A 17,901-nucleotide genomic window follows, 5' to 3' on the forward strand; every position below is an offset into this window, starting at 1 on the left:
TTGTGGCAAACCTTTTGTTTACAGCTCTACTCTTTCCAGTCATGCATTTGTTGATTACCACCACAACAGCTATTCTAAAAGTTGTACATCGTTTTTTTTCAGCCAGTTCAGCTAATGCCACATATTTAATTACACAGTTACAGTAGTACATTTTAAACATTGAAAAAGAGCCTTTTTACCATGACAGGCTGTCAACCGTGGTTTCTGCAGCCACAACGCACAGTACTAACCACTATACGGTCACGGCGGGCTACCAGGGCTTGAATGGAGAGGCTAACCATGCTGGCACTTGTTAGCTACCTCACTCAAAAGGAGAACTTTTGCTGTGACGTGGAGAATGTCAATTGCGTAATCCTCGCATCCTCTCGCCTCGCCTTCTTTTCAAAACAAATCAGATGAGCTTGAGAGGATCTACAGTAAAGAATGGGAGACACTCCCCAGATACAGGAGTGCCAAACTTGTAGAGCCATACCCAAGAAGACTTGAGGCTGTAAAAGGTCTGAATACTTATGTAAATGTTATATTTCAGTTTTACATTTGTAATATTTTTGCAAACATTTCTAAAACCTGTTTTTGCTTTGTCATTATAGGTTATTGTGTGTAGACTGATGAGGGGGAAAACAATTTCAATCTATTTTGGAATAAGGCTGTAACAAAAAGTTATGGGGTCTGAATACTTACTATACATAAAAAAACATATATATATATATATATATATATATATATGTATATATATATATATATATATACAGTTGAAGTCGGAAGTTTACATACACCTTAGCCACATTTAAATGCAGTTTTTCATCATTCCTGACATTTAATCCTAGTAAAAAATGCCCCGTCTTAGGTCAGTTAGGATCATCACTTTATTTTAAGAATGTGAAATGTCAGAAAAATAGTTGAAATAATTATTTCTTTCAGCTTTAATTTCCTTCATCACATTCCCAGTGGGTCAGAAGTTTACATACACTCAGTTAGTATTTGGTAGCGTTGCCTTTAAATTGTTGAACTTTGGTCAAACGTTTCGGGCAGCCATCCAAAAGCTTCCCACAAAATTTGGGTGAATTTTGGCCTATTCCTCCTGACAGAACTGGTGTAACTGAGTCAGGTTTGTAGGCCTCCTTGCTCGCACACACTTTTTTTCAGTTCTGCCCACAAATTCTCTATGGGATTTAGGTCATAGCTTTGTGATGGCCACTCCAATACCTTGACTTTGTTGTACTTAATCCATTTTGCGACAACTTTAGAAGTATGCTTGGGGTCATCGGCCATTTGGACGACCCATTTGCGAGCAAGCTTTAACTTCCTGACTGATGTCTTGAGACGTTGCTTCAATATATCCACATCATTTCTTTCCTCATGAAGCCATCTATTTTGTTATGTGCACCAGTCCCTCCTGCAGCAAAGCACCCCCACAACATGATGATGCCACCCCTGTGCTTCACGGTTGGGATGGTGTTCTTCAGTTTGCAAGCCTCCCCCTTTTTCCTCCAAACATAACGATGGTCATTATGGCCAAACAGTTCTATTTTTGTTTCATCAGACAAGAGGACTTTTCTAGAATGTGCAGTTGCAAACCGTAGACTGGGTTTTCTGTAACGATTTTGGAGCAGTGGCATCTTCCTTGCTTATCGGCCTTTCAGGTTATGTTGATATAGGACTCGTTTTACTGTGAACACAGATACTTTTGTACCTGTTCCTCCAGCAACTTCACAAGGTCCTTTGCTGTTGTTCTGGGATTGATTTGCACTTTTCACACCAAAGTACATTCATCTCTAGGAGACAGAACGCTTCTCCTTCCTGAGTGGTATGATGGCTGCATGGTCCCATGGTGTTTATACTTGCATACTATTGTTTGTAGAGCTGAATGTGGTGCGTTTGGAAATTGCTCCCAAGGATGAACCAGACTTGTCGAGGTCTAACATTTTTATTCTCTGTGTTCCAGCACCTTAGCAGCTTACGGACTGGGATTTATGCATCGAGGCTGTGAATGAATGGCCAGGCTGGAGTATGTCCTGGAGTATTGAGAGCAACAATAAAAATTATATTGCAAGGAAATCATTTTAAAATGTGAGAACTAATAAATTGTACATCTGAGGTCTTGCCTGATTTCTTTTGATTTTCCCATGATGTCAAGCAAAGAGGCACTTAGTTAGAAGATAGGCCTTGAAATACATCCACAGGTACACCTCCAATTGACTCAAATTGATCTCTGCATGTATGGATCCCACCGTGAAGCATGGAGGAGGAGGTGTGATGGTATGGGGGTTCTGTCATGGTTTCTAGGAGTAGTGGGTGGAGGAGTCAGGCACAGAGAGCAGAGGTAGTTCAATCGTGGTAGTTTATTCCAGGACAACAAATAACGGTAACGCCAAACACTAAGGTGCATCACTTAATCCAGCCCAACAGCAGGACCAAACAGTCCGGAGGAAAGGGTCCACGAGAATCCACACACACATGAACAGAAAAACAAGCCCGCACAAAAGCAGGCGGACATACCTGATTTAATAAATAGCCCAAATCAAAAACCCAAAAAAGAAACAGGTGAGACTAATCAGACAAAACAAACTGAAACAGAAAGGGGGATCGGTGGCAGCTAGTAGGCCGGCGACGCCGAGCGCCGCCCGAACAGGAAGAGGAACCACCTTCGGCGGGATTCGTGACAGGTTCTTTGTTGTTGTCACTGTCAGTGATATATTTTGATATTAAGGCACAGTTAGGCAGGGTAGCCTAGTGGTTAGAGCGATGGACTAGTAACCGGAAGGTTGCAAATTTGAATCCCCAAGCTGACAAGGTATAAATCTGTTGTTCTGCCCATTGAAAATAAAAATTTGTCCTTAACACTCTGGCCATCCTACAATCTAAGCTAGATGCCGTCAATCTCACACAAATTATCAATGAACCTACCAGGTACAACCACAAATCTGGAAACACGGGCAATCTCAAAGCTATCATCCTAACCAACCTACCATGCAAATACACCTCTGCTGTCTTCAACAGGGATCTCAGCGATCATTGTCTGTGTCCATAATGGGTCTGCGGTCAAATGATCACCCATCATCACTGTCAAACGCTCCCTAAAACACTTCAGCGAGCAGGCCTTTCTAATCGACCTGGCTCGGGTATCCTGGAAGGATATTGACCTCATTCTGTCAGTAGAGGATGCCTGGTTGCTCTTTAAAAGAGCTTTCCTCACCATCTTAAATAAGCATTCCCCATTCAAAAAATGTAGAACCAGGAACAGGTACTCCAGACCTGACTGCCCTTGACCAGCACAAAAACATCCTGTGGTGTACTGCATTAGCATCAAATAGCCCCCGCGATGTGAAACTTTTCAGGGAAGTTAGGAACCAATATACACAGGCAGTTAGGAAAGCAAAGGCTAGCTTTTTCAAACAGAAATGATGCATCCTGCAGCACAAACTCCAAAAAGTTCTGGGACACTGTTTTCACGTTCGTCATAAGGAATGGACCAAGGTGCAGCGTGAGTAGAGTTCCACATATTACCTCTTAGGGCTATGGCTTACTTTTTCAAACATTCTGTTAAAAATCGCGCAACATTTCAGCGTCCTGCTACTCATGCCAGGAATATAGTATATGCATATGATTAGTATGTGTGGATAGAAAACACTCTGACGTTTCTAAAACTGGTTGAATCACGGCTGTGACTATAACAGAACGTGTGTTTCATCGAAAAGCCCAAGGAAAACTGATCACCAAAAAGTGGAAAAAATATCAATGCGCCACTTGCATGTATTGTCTATGGCACAGGAAAATACATGGCTCCGAGATTACAAGTCCTACAGCTTCCACACGATGTCGCCTGTCTTGTCAATTGCCTGGGGATTGTTTCTTGGTCAAACGAAGAAGAGAGACCCCATTCCTTCCGGTCTCCGACAGGATGTTTTGGAAGAGAGATTTCCGACCATGATTTGAAGACGTGGAGCTATTGAATACACATCGCCCCGTGATCAATTTGATAGATTATTAACGTTTACTAATACCTAAAGTTGGATTACAAAAGCATTTTGAAGTGTTTTGTGAAAGTTTATAGGCAACTTTTTAAATTTTAAGAAATGACGTTGCGTTTTAAAACAGTGTTTTTTTTCTGGATCACACACATTTCATAGATGGATATTTTGGGTATATAGGGACCGATTTAATCGAAAAAAAAAGACCCAATAGTGATGTTTATGGGACATATAGGAGTGCCAACAAAGAAGCACGTCAAAGGTAATGAATGTTTTATATTTTATTTATGCATTTTGTGTAGCGCCGGCTATGCTAATTCTTTTGTTTACATCCCCTTCAGGTATTTCGGGGTGTTGCATGCTATCAGATAATAGCTTCTCATGCTTTCGCCGAAAAGCATTTTAAAAATCTGACTTGTTGGCTAGATTCACAACGAGTGTAGCTTTAATTCAGTACCTTGCATGTGTGTTTTAATGAAAGTTTGAGTTTTAGCGAGTACTATTAGCATTTGGCGTTGCGCATTTCCATTTCCTGTTGGCTAGGGGGGATGCAGATGTCTCACTTATCCCTAAGAGGTTTTAATAAATAGAAACTCACAAAACAAGTACAAATGAAAAGTCCCCTACAAATCAGCCGGGCTAGACAATGTGGACCCTCTCTTTCTAAAATTATCCGCCACAATTGTTGCAACACCTATTACTAGCCTCTTCAACCTCTCTTTTGTATCGTCTGAGATCCCCAAAGATTGGAAAGCTGCTGCGGTCATCCCCCTCTTCAAAGGGTGTGACACTCTAGACCCAAACTGTTACACTCCTATATATATCCTACCCTGCCTTTCTAAGGTCTTCGAAAGCCAAGTTAACAAACAGATCACTGACCATTTCGAATCCCACCATACCTTCTCCGCTATGCTATCTGGTTTCTTGCACATCATCATCTACACATCTTTAACTCCCAACGTTTAATTTCCAAAATGTCGCCACTATGGCCTATTAACCTTACTACGTTTGCACACACTCTCCATAGATTTTTGTATTGTGTTATTGACTGTACATGTGTTTATCCCATGTGTAACTCTATGTTGTTGTTTTTGTCGCACTGATTTGTTTTATCTTGGCCAGGTCGCAGTTGTAAATCAGAACACAGGGTGTCTACAAGGTGTCATAAGCGTTCCATAGGGTTGCTGGCTAATGTTGACTAATGTTACCACAGTTGTGTCAAGATGGTTCAATGTCATTTGGTTGGTGGACCATTCTTGACACACACAGGAAACTGTTGAGCATGAAAAACCCAGCTGTGTTGCAATTCTTGACACATACCGGTGTGCTTGGCACCTACTACCATACCCTGATCAAATGCACTTAAATATTTTGTCTTGCCCATTCACCCTCTGAATGGCACACATACAAAACCCATGTCTTAACTGTTTCAGGGCTGAAAAATCATTCTTTAGCCTGTCTCCCCTTCATCTACACTGATTGAAGTGGATTTAACAATTGACATCAATAAGGGATCATAGCTTTCACCTTGATTCACCTGGTAAGTCTGTGTCACGGAAAAAGCAGGTGTTCTTAATGTTTTGTGCACTCAGTGTATGTGTTACATTTCACACACACAATAGATAAGATACCGTGCATTCGGAAAGTATTCAGACCCATTGACTTTTTCACGTTACGTTACAGCCTTAATCTAAATTATTCTAAAATGGATTAAATCTTTTTTTTTTACAAACAATACCACATAATGACAAAGCAAAAACGGCTTTTTAGAAATTTTGGCAAATGTTATAAAAAACTGAAATATGACATTTACATAAGTATCCAGACCCTTTACTCAGTACTTTGTTGAAGCACCTTCGGCGGCGATTACAGCCTCGAATCTTCTTGTTACAAGCTTAACACTCATGCATTTGTGGAGTTTCTCCCATTCTTCTCAAGCTCTGTCAGGTTGGATGTGGAGAGTTGCTACACAACTATTTTCAGGTCTCTTCAGAGATGTTCGATCAGATTCAAGACCAGGCTCTGGCTGGGCAACTCAAGGACATTCAGAGCCTTGTCCCAAAGGTACTCAATCGTTGTCTTGGCTGTGTGCTTAGGGTTGTTGTACTTTTGGAATGTGAACCTTTGACCAAGTCTGAGTTCCTGAGCGTCCTCAAGCGGGTTTTCAACAAGGATCTCTCTGTACTTTGCTATGTTCATCTTTCCCTCGATCCTGACTAGTCTCCGAGTCCTTGCCGCTGAAAAATATTCCCACAGCATGATGCTGTCACCACCATGCTTCACCGTACGGATGGTGCCAGGTTTGCTCCAGACGTGATGCTTGACATTCAGGCCAAAGAGTTCAATCTTGGTTTCATGAGACCAGAGAATCTTGTCACCTCTCTGACCAAGGCCCTTCTCTCCTGATTGCTCAGTTTGGCCTTCCATTTAAGAGGCCAGCTCTTGGTAGAGTCTTGGTGGTTCCAAACTTCTTCCATTTAAGAAGCCACTGTGTTCTTGAACATAGCCCTGTTTCTTTGTATCCTTGAACGTATCCCTGTCTTTCATTTTTGTTCATTGATTTCACCTGTGTTCGTTACTGACCTGGTCTCATCAGCTCCTTATTTAGTTCAGTTCATTCTGTTTGTGCCTTTGTGAGGAAATGTTCATTTTGACTCTACTAAGCCTTTTCCTAGCTCGTTTGTCAGAACTTGTTATAGCCTTCAAACCTAGTTTTGATTCATCTGCCTGTTTGCCTACCTGTATATGACCATGGCCTGCGACCACGATTCCTGCCCTCTGCAAAGGCGAAATAAACACCTGCCACGCTCTACACGTGAATCTACACCTTTTTCTCCCTGAGTATTCATTACAGCTGCAACATTACAAATGTAGGAAAAGGCAAATCTATAGATTTCACTTGACTGGGAATACAGATATGCATCTGTTGGTCAAAGACACATAATGAAAAAGGTAGGGGAGTGGATCAGACAACCAGTCAGTATCTGGTGTGACCACCATTTGCCTTATGTAGTGTGACGTATCTCCTTCACATAGAGTTGATCAGGCTGTTGATTGTGACCTGTGGAATGTTTTCCCACTCTTCAACGGCTATGCGAAGTTAATGGATATTGGCTGGAACACGCTATCGTACATGTCAATCCAGAGCACCCCAAGCATGCACAATGGGTGACATGTCTGGTGGGTATGTAAGGCCATGGAAGAACAGGGACATTTTCAGATGCCAGGAGTTGTGTACGGATCATTGCGACATGAGGCCATGGATGATCATATTTGTATTTATTTTTTATTTAACCTTTATGTTACTAGGAAGTTAAGAACAGTTAAATTCTTATTTACAATGATGGCCTAACCCGGACGATGCTGGGCTAATTGTGCGCCACCCTATAGGACTCCCAATCAGGGCTGGATGTGATACAGCCTGGATTCGAACCAGGGACTGTAGTGACACCTCTTGCACTGAGCTGCAGTGCCCTAGAAAGCTGCTCCACTTGGGAGCCCGAATGCTGAAACGTGAGTTGATGCAGGCGGATAAATGGCACGACCAACACTTTAATGGGCCTCAGGATCTCATCACTTTATCCCTGTGCATTCAAATTGCCATCAATGAAGTGCAATTGTACTTGTTGTCCCTAGTTCATGCCTGCCCATGACATAATCACACCGCCACCATGGGGAACTCTGTTCACAATATTGACATCAACAAACCCCGTGCCCACATGACACCATAGACATGGTTTGCAGTTGTGAGGCTGGTTGGACATAGTGACAAATTCTCTACAATGACATGGTAGAAAAATTCCCTGGCAACAGCTCTCGTGAAAATACCTGCATTCAGCATGCCAATGGCACTCTTCCTCAACATCATATATCTGTGGCATTGTATTCTGTGACAAAACTGCACATTTTAGAGTGGCCATTTATTGTCCCCAGCACAAGGTTCACCTGTGTAATGATCATACTGTTTAATGAGCTTCTTGATATGTCACACCTGTCAGGTGGATGGATTATCTTGGCAAAGGGAAAATGCATAACAGCGACAGTGTTCAGTATATTCCCCCAGGTGATGCAGTGGGACCAACACTTTACATGGTGATATATATTATTGTTCAGTATATTCCCCCAGGTGCTGCAAGGGACCAACACTTTACATGGTGATATATATTATTGTTCAGTGTATTCCCCAGGTGATGCAGTGGGACCCCATGGTGATATATATTATTGTTCAGCCCCAGGTGATGGGACCAACACTTTACATGGTGATATATATTATTGTTCAGTGTATTCCCCCAGGTGATGCAGTGGGACCAACACTTTACATGGTGATATATATTATTGTTCAGTATATTCCCCCAGGTGATGCAGTGGGACCAACACTTTACATGGTGATATATATTATTGTTCAGTGTATTCCCCCAGGTGATGCAGTGGGACCAACACTTTACATGGTGATATATATTATTGTTCAGTATATTCCCCCAGGTGATGCAGTGGGACCAACACTTTACATGGTGATATATATTATTGTTCAGTGTATTCCCCAGGTGATGCAGTGGGACCAACACTTTACATGGTGATATATATTATTGTTCAGTATATTCCCCCAGGTGATGCAGTGGGACCAACACTTTACATGGTGATATATATTATTGTTCAGTGTATTCCCCAGGCGATGTTTTACATGGTGATATTCCCCCCAGGTGCTGCAGTGGGACCAACACTTTACATGGTGATATATATTACTGTTCAGTATATTCCCCCAGGTGATGCAGTGGGACCAACACTTTACATGGTGATATATATTATTGTTCAGAGTATTCCCACAGGTGCTGCAGTGTCAAAAGGTAATTTAATTAATTCCAGGATTTGCACATTTGGATGTGTTGAGTAATTAAATATTAATTTAAAGTCTTTCACGTTATCTATCTTAATCGATTCAAAAACTCAATCATGGACACTCTTACTGACAGTTTTGGCTGCTTTGTGAAGTCTATTTGGTTCTATATTTTATATTTTTAATCGCCATTTTTAAGCACCATCCCTTTTGGTAGGCCGTCATTGTAAGAAATGTTTTCTTAACTGACTTGCCTAGTTAATCATTTAGATAGTCCCACTGAATAACTACAGAGTTACTAGTGTTAGTAATTGAACTGAACATGCTCATCAGTTGATACATAGTTGAATGTGGAGTAGATCATCTGTAGACACAAACTCAGCTCAACTTGTTTGACTTTATTTTGAGTTCCAAATTTAAAAAAATATTTGACCTTCATTTAACTAGGCAAGTCAGTTAAGAACGAATTGTTATCGACAATGACTGCCTAGGAACAGTGTGTTAACTGCCTTGTTCAGGGGCAGAACAGAGTTATACCTTGTCATCTCAGGGATTTGATATAGCAACTTTTCAGTTAAAGACCCAATGCTCTAACCACTAGGCTACCTGCTGCCCCATAGTGACAGGATTTGCAACAGAAATGCTGTTAGTTGCAGCTGAGATGCTGCTGGTATTCTAGACAATATATAGTCCAATATTTACACGTCTTTTGGGTTAGGGGGATTGAGGCAAGTGTTTAAATTGTGCAGTATTTAGCAGTCACAATACGAGTCTGTTAACAGATGTGAATGTACGCGTGTTTGAGGGACTGCGTGTGTTAATCATAATAAACCATTTGTTAGAAAGAGATCAACGTAACGACAATATTTGTGAATAGTATATCCAATGGAAATTGAAATTTAACTGGAGATATGTCAAGTAATTATTTATTCAGTGTTCATAAACTCCAATGATCTGTATCTGTCTGATACCCTGAGGTTATAAAGTTCTGGTCTTCAATGAAACAGACAGAATTCCCAGCTCACAATTGATCAGGTCCCAATTTATTTGCGAGAGCTCCAAAGTTTTCACAATTACAGTCCTTCTTATATAATTTCTAAACTACGCACATACATACACACAAACATGTGAAAATCCATGAGTCTAACCACAGTTTATAACCCCTCAGCTGACCGTTCCAGGCTCCCCCAGACACCATAACTCTGGAGGAGCTCTCCCTGTCCTCTCTTATCTCCACATACATTCCTTTCTTCCTAGGTACATGCCATATAACCCGTTCCTAATGGACAAACATTATTTAATACTACAAGAAAGACAGGGTAGAATTCTTGTTCTTGTTATAGTTCTTGTTATAGTGCAGTATACCTCGTTTAGTCATTATCGATAAAAATCCCATAACAAGATATGGCAAACACACAAGACAAATTCTTTCTGAAATTAAGTTATTGTTAGATAACATTGTGTTTATGGTAAATGGGGGTCTAACCATAAAACATTTTGAAATGAATGTTGTGTTATTAAAATATCATTGGACACAAAAGGCACCGGATTGTAGGAAAGATCCACCTATTGTTATACCCTCTGCTGATGAAGAAAACTGGGTCCAATTAGAAGCACTCAAAGACAACAGAAAGGCACAAAGAATCAGTCATGGTGTCAATTTCTATCACTGCACTTTTTAGTCATAAAGTCACACTTGACTCATCTCTCCTTTGTGGATAACGTCAATGAAGTGTAAGCCACACCAGTGTAGATGCCTTTGGATGGGAAGACCAGCTGACTGCCATTCATGCAGGTGACTTTCACTTTGGCCCTGTAGTCGAGGTCGATATTTGCTTTCCCCACTGTGATCTCAACATCCATGGTCTTCCCTGGAGGGATCTTCAGGTTGATGGTATCTGATTCTGTTATGGTCTCTGTCTTCTGCAGGCTGGTGGATTGCTCCACTCCCACGGTCAAGCAGAACCCTGATGTCACCTCGACCAGATCCGGGATCCCTGCTTTGACCGACACATTCAAGGTGGATTCTATCTTGTTGCTGACAGACCAGGAGGAAGTCTTGGTCAGGGTCTTGCTGTATGTAATGGACTCTTCTTGAACCAATGAGGTGTCGTTCTGGTGAGACACAGATGTCACATATTCTGGGGTCACCTAAAATCAACACACAAAGATACAAGTTGTTCAAACAAGACAAAGACAATGTAAGAACTAATCATCAGTGAGGAACTGATAAATACATTTTTAGAAAGCCAACAATAATAACGTGTGCTATCTTGGCCTGATGCTTATGTGTAAAGGTTTTAAAAAATAAAAATAAAAAGGTGCTGTTGCTATTTTACTGACCAAGGCCAATTAAACCAATTAAACATAAGGCATGACTGTCCTAGAAATGAGATCCCTGATGAAGGTCAACCCCCATATTGGATTACATGTTTTAAAGTGGACAGCCCCCTTAATGTTAGAGCATCAGCCCTCCCTCTCTCCACCTCTACCTCCTCCCCTCCCTCCCTCCCTCTCTTCACCACTACCTCCTCCCTACTCCATGTCGGTCAGCACGGACGACTTGATGGTGTTGATGAAGAGTAAGCCCATGCATTCAATGTCCGAGCCAGACCTGCCCTGCAGCCCCAGGTAGAATCCGGACCCCACATCTACGGTGTACTCCTCAGTACTTCAGTGGCCAGCTGATAATTTTTTCAAAGAACTGCCGATTCTTACTCGGCGTGAACTTGATGGTACCCAGACATGTGCCGGCGCCGTTACCCCACAGAGACAGCTTGGTGATGCGCTCGCCGAGGTACAACTCAAACTCATTGAAAGTGTTCGCATCTCCAAAGGTCGCAACGCGCCTGTCCACTAGCTCCTCCCACACAGCTTTGACCCGCCAGCCTTCCACCGCCACTCCCATCTTCTTGAGGGTGGCACCGTTGTCCATGCCGTGGAATTCAAATGAACTGCCTCCTCTACCACCGATCAACTGCAGTCTGGTTGCGTCACGTAACCTGAAGTACAAATTTGTACGGATCAATTTATGAAGCCTCCAAATCAAAGGAGCTCTGATTCAGACATTCAAAGCCATGGAGTCCCTCACCTATTCCCAGCACCTCTCCCCTCTTCAACACCATGGAGCCCCTCTCCTACTCCCAGCACCTCTCCCCTCTTCAACACCATAGAGCCCCTCTCCTTCTCCCAGCACCTCCCACTCTACATCCTGCTGTTTCTTCTTGATCAACACCATGGAGTCCCTCTCCTACTCCCAGCACCTCCCACTCTACCTCCTGCTGTTTCTTCCTGATCAACACCATGGAGTCCCTCTCCTACTCCCAGCACCTCCCACTCTACCTCCTGCTGTTTCTTCCTGATCAACACCATGGAGTAACTCTCCTACTCCCAGCACCTCCCCACTCTACCTCCTGCTGTTTCTCCTGATCAAATCCATAGAGTCCCTCTCCTACTCCCAGCACCTCCCACTCCACCTCCTGCTGTTTCTTCCTGATCAACACCATGGAGTCCCTCTCATACTCCCAGCACCTCCCCACTCTACCTCCTGCTGTTTCTCCTGATCAACACCATGGAGTCCCTCTCCTACTCCCAGCACCTCCCCACTCTACCTCCTGGTGTTTCTCCTGATCAACACCATGGAGTCCCTCTCCTACTCCCAGCACCTCCCACTCTACCTCCTGCTGTTTCTTCCTGATCAACACCATGGAGTCCCTCTCCTACTACCAGCACCTCCCACTCTACCTCTTGCTGTTTCTTCCTGATCAACTTGGTGAATTATGTGTAATGCAACATATTGTTGTGTAAGTGAGCACGTCAATATCCATTAATATGTATATAACAATATATAACAATATTCATTAACACAGGCTGCAGTATTAAGAGGTATGCATTAATATATTGTGAAATGAATTCTAAAATGAATTCTGATGTTGTTATAATTACAAATTCTCATGAATAATGATGAGAACAAATCTTACAGATTCTACATCAGAATATGAGTTGTTTATGGTGCTGGAACTAATCTCTCCAAACAAAGTTGCCTCTGAAATATCTGAAAGAATAAAGACTGAATTGTATTAATATAAAACAATATTCATTAACACAGTCTGCAGTATTCACAGGTATGCATTAATATATTATGACACTGTCTAATATAGAACAGGGTCTGTCAAGCTTTTAAAGTACCTGTCCAATTAAAACTGACCTGAACATATATTACACAGTATCAGCAGAGCTAGCTAGAGAAACCTGTGTTTAGCCACTCACCTGAACACATTACACAGGATCATTAGAGCTAGCTAGAGAAACCTGTGTTTAGTCACTAACCTGAACACATATTACACAGGATCAGCAGAGCTAGCTAGAGAAACCTGTGTTTAGTCACTCACCTGAACACATTACACAGGATCAGCAGAGCTAGCTAGAGAAACCTGTGTTTAGCCACTCACCTGAACACATATTACACAGGATCAGCAGAGCTAGCTAGAGAAACCTGTGTTTAGCCACTCACCTGAACATATATTACACAGGATCAGCAGAGCTAGCTAGAGAAACCTGTGTTTAGCCACTCACCTGAACACATGACTCAGGATCAGCAGAGCTAGCTAGAGAAACCTGTGTTTAGTCACTCACCTGAACACATGACTCAGGATCAGCAGAGCTAGCTAGAGAAACCTGTGTTTAGTCACTAACCTGAACACATATTACACAGGATCAGCAGAGCTAGCTAGAGAAACCTGTGTTTAGCCACTCACCTGAACACATGACTCAGCAGCAGGATCAGCAGGGCAGGCCAACGTCCACCATGTGAAAACACTTATGCAGGCCTTAGTTTCAAAGATGGATATACATTCTCTAATTTAAGTAAGCTTCCATGTTAAAGATGCATTAGGTAAGACTTAACGATTTGGTGAAATTGTCATTACACACTGTCAGCTATCAGTATTTAACATTGTTTTGAGAGAAGATCCAGCTTCTATGACTACCGTGATGAACTATATCAACTTCATTATTTGGGATTTATTACCAGTTATGTCTGCAGGCAGAAGGCACAGAAAGCAAACCAGAGTGTGTGAGAGAGTTGAGCAACACGCAACTCCCCGTTGAGTGAAAAAATGTATGGGATTGCAGGTGCAGGCAAGGATGACAGAAAAGAGGTATGGGATTGCAGGTTCGGGCAAGGATGACAGAGGCAGAGAATTTAGAGTTAACAGGGAATTTATTTCATTCACACTGTAAATTGGGGAAAATGGTCTGGACAGAGCCAAAGCAAAGAAAGTAAAAGTTAAAGCCCCCTCTCCTACCTTACCTACCTTGTACCAACTGGCGCACTCACCAAAATACAGGGGATGGTCCGCCTAGGTCTTACCTAGTGTGCATAGACATAGTACATACTACGGGTATATGTATGCCCGCAGGGCTAAACTCAAAAGCATAGTTACATTCCTGGGACCACTTAAATGGTACTTTGTGACTGAGCAGAGATGTAAGGGGAGCTCCTACTGTTGAAAAATTCTTACAGAATGTACGATAGTACCCTACCATCCCCAGGAATCTGCGCAACTGGCGGTGAGTTGTTGGAGCAGGAAAAGCAACAATTGCTGCCACTTTGCCAGTTACTGGGCCTCGTCCTACCTGTTTCCCTAAGTAAGTCACAGTAGCCTTCCCAAACTCACTTGGCCAAATTGAGGGTTAAAGATGCTTTCTCCAACCTCTGAAACACACTTTAACTTCTCTAGAGTTGGGGCAGCATTCGGAATTTTGGATGAAAAGCATGCCCAAATTAAACTTCCTGCTTCTCGGGCCCAGAAGATATGATATGCATATAACTGGTACATTTGGATAGAAAACACTCTAAAGTTTCCAAAACTGTGTCTGTGAGTATAACAGAACTGATTCGGGAAGTATTATTTTTTGTTGTTGTAGTTTTCTATTCAATTCCATTACAGTATCCATTGACTTAGGACTCAAATTGCAGTTCCTATGCCTTCCACTAGATGTCAACAGTCTTTAGAAATTGTTTCAGGCTTGTATTCTGAAAAATGAGGAAGAAAGAGCAGTCTGAATGAATGGACGCTAAAGTGTCATAGAGCTTTTTCATGCGGCGACCGAGAGAGTCCCTTTCTTGTTTACCTTTTATATTGATGACGTTATTGTCCTGTTGAAACATTATCGATTATTTAGGCTAAAAACAACCTGATGATTTAAATTATACATAGTTTGACATGTTTCTATTAACATTACGGATAGAATTTTGATTTTTTTGTCTGCCTGTTTTGACTGCTTTTGAGCCTGTGGATTACTGAAGAAAATGTGCGAACAAAGCGGAGGTTTTTGGATATAAAGACTTTATCGAACAAAAATAATATTTTTTGAGTAAATGTTGCTGGTTGCTAAGTGCAACCATATGAAGATCAGGGATAAGGTAAGGGATTAAGTTTCTTTATTTCTGACTTTCTAACTTTTCTACTTGGCTGGTTACTGTTTTTAATGATTTGTCTAGTAGGCTATGTTCTCAAATAATCGTATGGTATGCTTTCGCCGTAAAGCATTTTTTGAAATATGACACCCTGGTTGGATTCACAAGAAGTTAATATTTTAACCTATGTAAAATATGTTTTGTTTTCTGAATTTTTATAAAGAGTATTTTTGTATTTGAATTTGGCGCCCAGCAATTTCACTGGCTGTTGAAGAGGTGGGACGCACGTACCCAAGAGAGGTTAAGGTGGCGAGATGATCAGACCAAGTAGACAAATGAATCACCACATCGTCAAGGTACGCAGTAAATTTGGCACATCCGCGAACACACTGTTAAGGCTGAGAAAGACCAGGTGAGAAAGTGGAAAAACCTCTGAACAAAAGGAGAACATCTCACCACTGGATCTCTCGCTCCACACTCGAGACCTCTCCCTGCAAACCATGACAGATAAGTATGAGGCCGAGCGGATCAAGGGCGACACCTACGTGTCTAAAATAAAACCCTCAACTCGCCTAACTATTTAAAGAACAACCTGTGGTTCAAGGAGGCCCTGACAGCGTTTGATAAAGACACTTAGAATCGTCTGTGTCCCATGATTGAAAGAGCAAGGAATGAAGGGGAAAGTGCATATTTGGCAGAAGTCAAGGCTTTTGTTAATGGAAGGGAAATTCGCGCTGGCGACTAGCTTCATGGTTACTGGATTTACCAAGTCAGTGTTGCAGGACTGATTTTTATTTAACGGGTAAAAATAATATTTTGTGAGGAAAGAGCATTATTTGTGTGGGCCAAGTTTTTCTTGTTTGTTTTTTTTATGGCAGGGAAAGCCGCACTGACACTTAATGTCATTGAAAATGATGTGATTGAAAATAATGAGCTCATTCTCGATGATAGTTTTATGTTTGTTGATTTTTATAAAGCTTTTGACACAGTAGAACATGAAATTCTGTTCAATGCAATACATTTTTAGGGTTTGGTGACTTTAAAAAATGCAGCCCAAACTTTATGTAGTGGTTGAACTAGGTCTGTGAAATTAGCTCACCAGACATCCCAAATATTTGGTGGAAAAGGTAGCTCTTCCTACATGTACATATTACCTCAATTACCTTGACTAACCGGTGTCCCCGCTCATTGACTGTACCAGTACCCCCCTGTATATAGTCTTGCTGTTGTTGTTCTACTACTGCTCTTTAACCTTTCTAGCGCAGGCGTTCCGCTAGCGTAACCCCTCAACAACATTCCGCTGAAGAGGCAGCACGGGAAATTACAAAAGATTTTTTAGAAATGTGACTTTCACACATTAACAAGTCCAATACAGAAAATGAAAGATAAACATCTTGTTAATCTACCCATCGTGTCCGATTTCAAAAAGGCTTTACAGCGAAAGCACAACATATAATTTTGTTAGTTCAGAGTTATTTCAGAGCCAAGTATAAAAAAAAATGCAATTTTCCGGCCAAAGATAGGAGTCACAAAAAGCAGAATTATACATAAAATGAATCACTAACCTTTGATGATCTTCATCAGATGACACTCATAGGACATCATGTTACACAATACATGTATGTTTTGTTCGATAATGTGCATATTTACATCCAAAAATCTCAGTTTACATTGGCGCGTTACGTGCAGTAATGTTTTGATTCCAAAACATCCGATGATCTTGCAGATAGCAACAGAAATCCCAGAAATACTCATAATAAACATCTATAAAAGATACAAGTGTTATTCACGGAATTAAAGAGACTTCTCCATAATGCAACCGCTGTGTCAGATTTTTTTTTTGAAACTCATGGCTTGTTTTTGCTCTGACATGCTGTCACGGCCATTAAAAGAAGAGGACCAAGGTGCAACGTGGTAAGCGTACATTGTCTATTATTAATAAAAATGACGCCGAACAAAACAATGAACACTACAAAAACAAACCGTGAAGCTAAAGGCTATGTGCCCTAAACAAAGTCAACTTCCCACAAACACAGGTGGGAAAAGGCAGCCTAAGTATGGTTCTCAATCAGAGACAACGATAGACAGGTGTCCCTGATTGAGAACCCTACCCGGCCAAAACATAGACATGCAGAACATAGAATACCCACCCCAACTCACGCCCTGACCAAACCAAACTAGAGACATAAAAAGGATCTCTAAGGTCAGGGTGTGACACATGCACTGTCAACTGTGGGACCTTATATAGACAGGTGTATGCCTTTCCACATCATGTCAAATCAATTGAATTTCCCACACGTGGTCTGCAGTTGTGAGGCTGGTTGGACATCGTGAAAAATTCTCTAAATTGACATTGGACGCGGCTTATGGTAGAAACATGAACATTACATTCCCTGGCTACAGCTCTCGTGGACATTTCCGGCATTAAGCATGCCAATTGCACTCTCCCTCAACTTGAGACATTTGTGGCATTGTGTTCTGTGACAAAACTGCACATTTTAGAGTGACATTTTATTGTCCCCAGCACAAGGTTCACCGTGTAATGTTGTTTAATCAGATTATTGATATGTGGCTGAAGAATCAGAATAAGCTCGGTAACATAGATAATTAAGATGTCTTATCTACATATTATGCTTAAATGATTGAACTCTTGTTATTAGAATGTATCCCTTTGG

The 17,901-nt window shown here is 41.6% G+C and overlaps 1 long non-coding RNA gene and 1 pseudogene across 1 annotated transcript; one reads left to right on the forward strand and one right to left on the reverse strand.

The window, feature by feature from the left end:
- The first annotated feature begins 410 nt into the window (after positions 1–410).
- Positions 411–2,097, forward strand: LOC135563141 (uncharacterized). The gene is made up of 2 exons (XR_010460298.1): positions 411–497; positions 1,946–2,097. It is a non-coding gene; the product is annotated as an uncharacterized LOC135563141 (long non-coding RNA).
- A 7,794-nt stretch (positions 2,098–9,891) lies between these two features.
- On the reverse strand, positions 9,892–12,311 carry LOC135562762 (aerolysin-like protein; annotated as a pseudogene).
- Between the last annotated feature and the right edge of the window lie 5,590 nt (positions 12,312–17,901).

This window comes from Oncorhynchus nerka, linkage group LG20, assembly GCF_034236695.1.
Source record: "Oncorhynchus nerka isolate Pitt River linkage group LG20, Oner_Uvic_2.0, whole genome shotgun sequence".
NCBI classification, from domain to species: Eukaryota; Metazoa; Chordata; class Actinopteri; order Salmoniformes; family Salmonidae; genus Oncorhynchus; species Oncorhynchus nerka.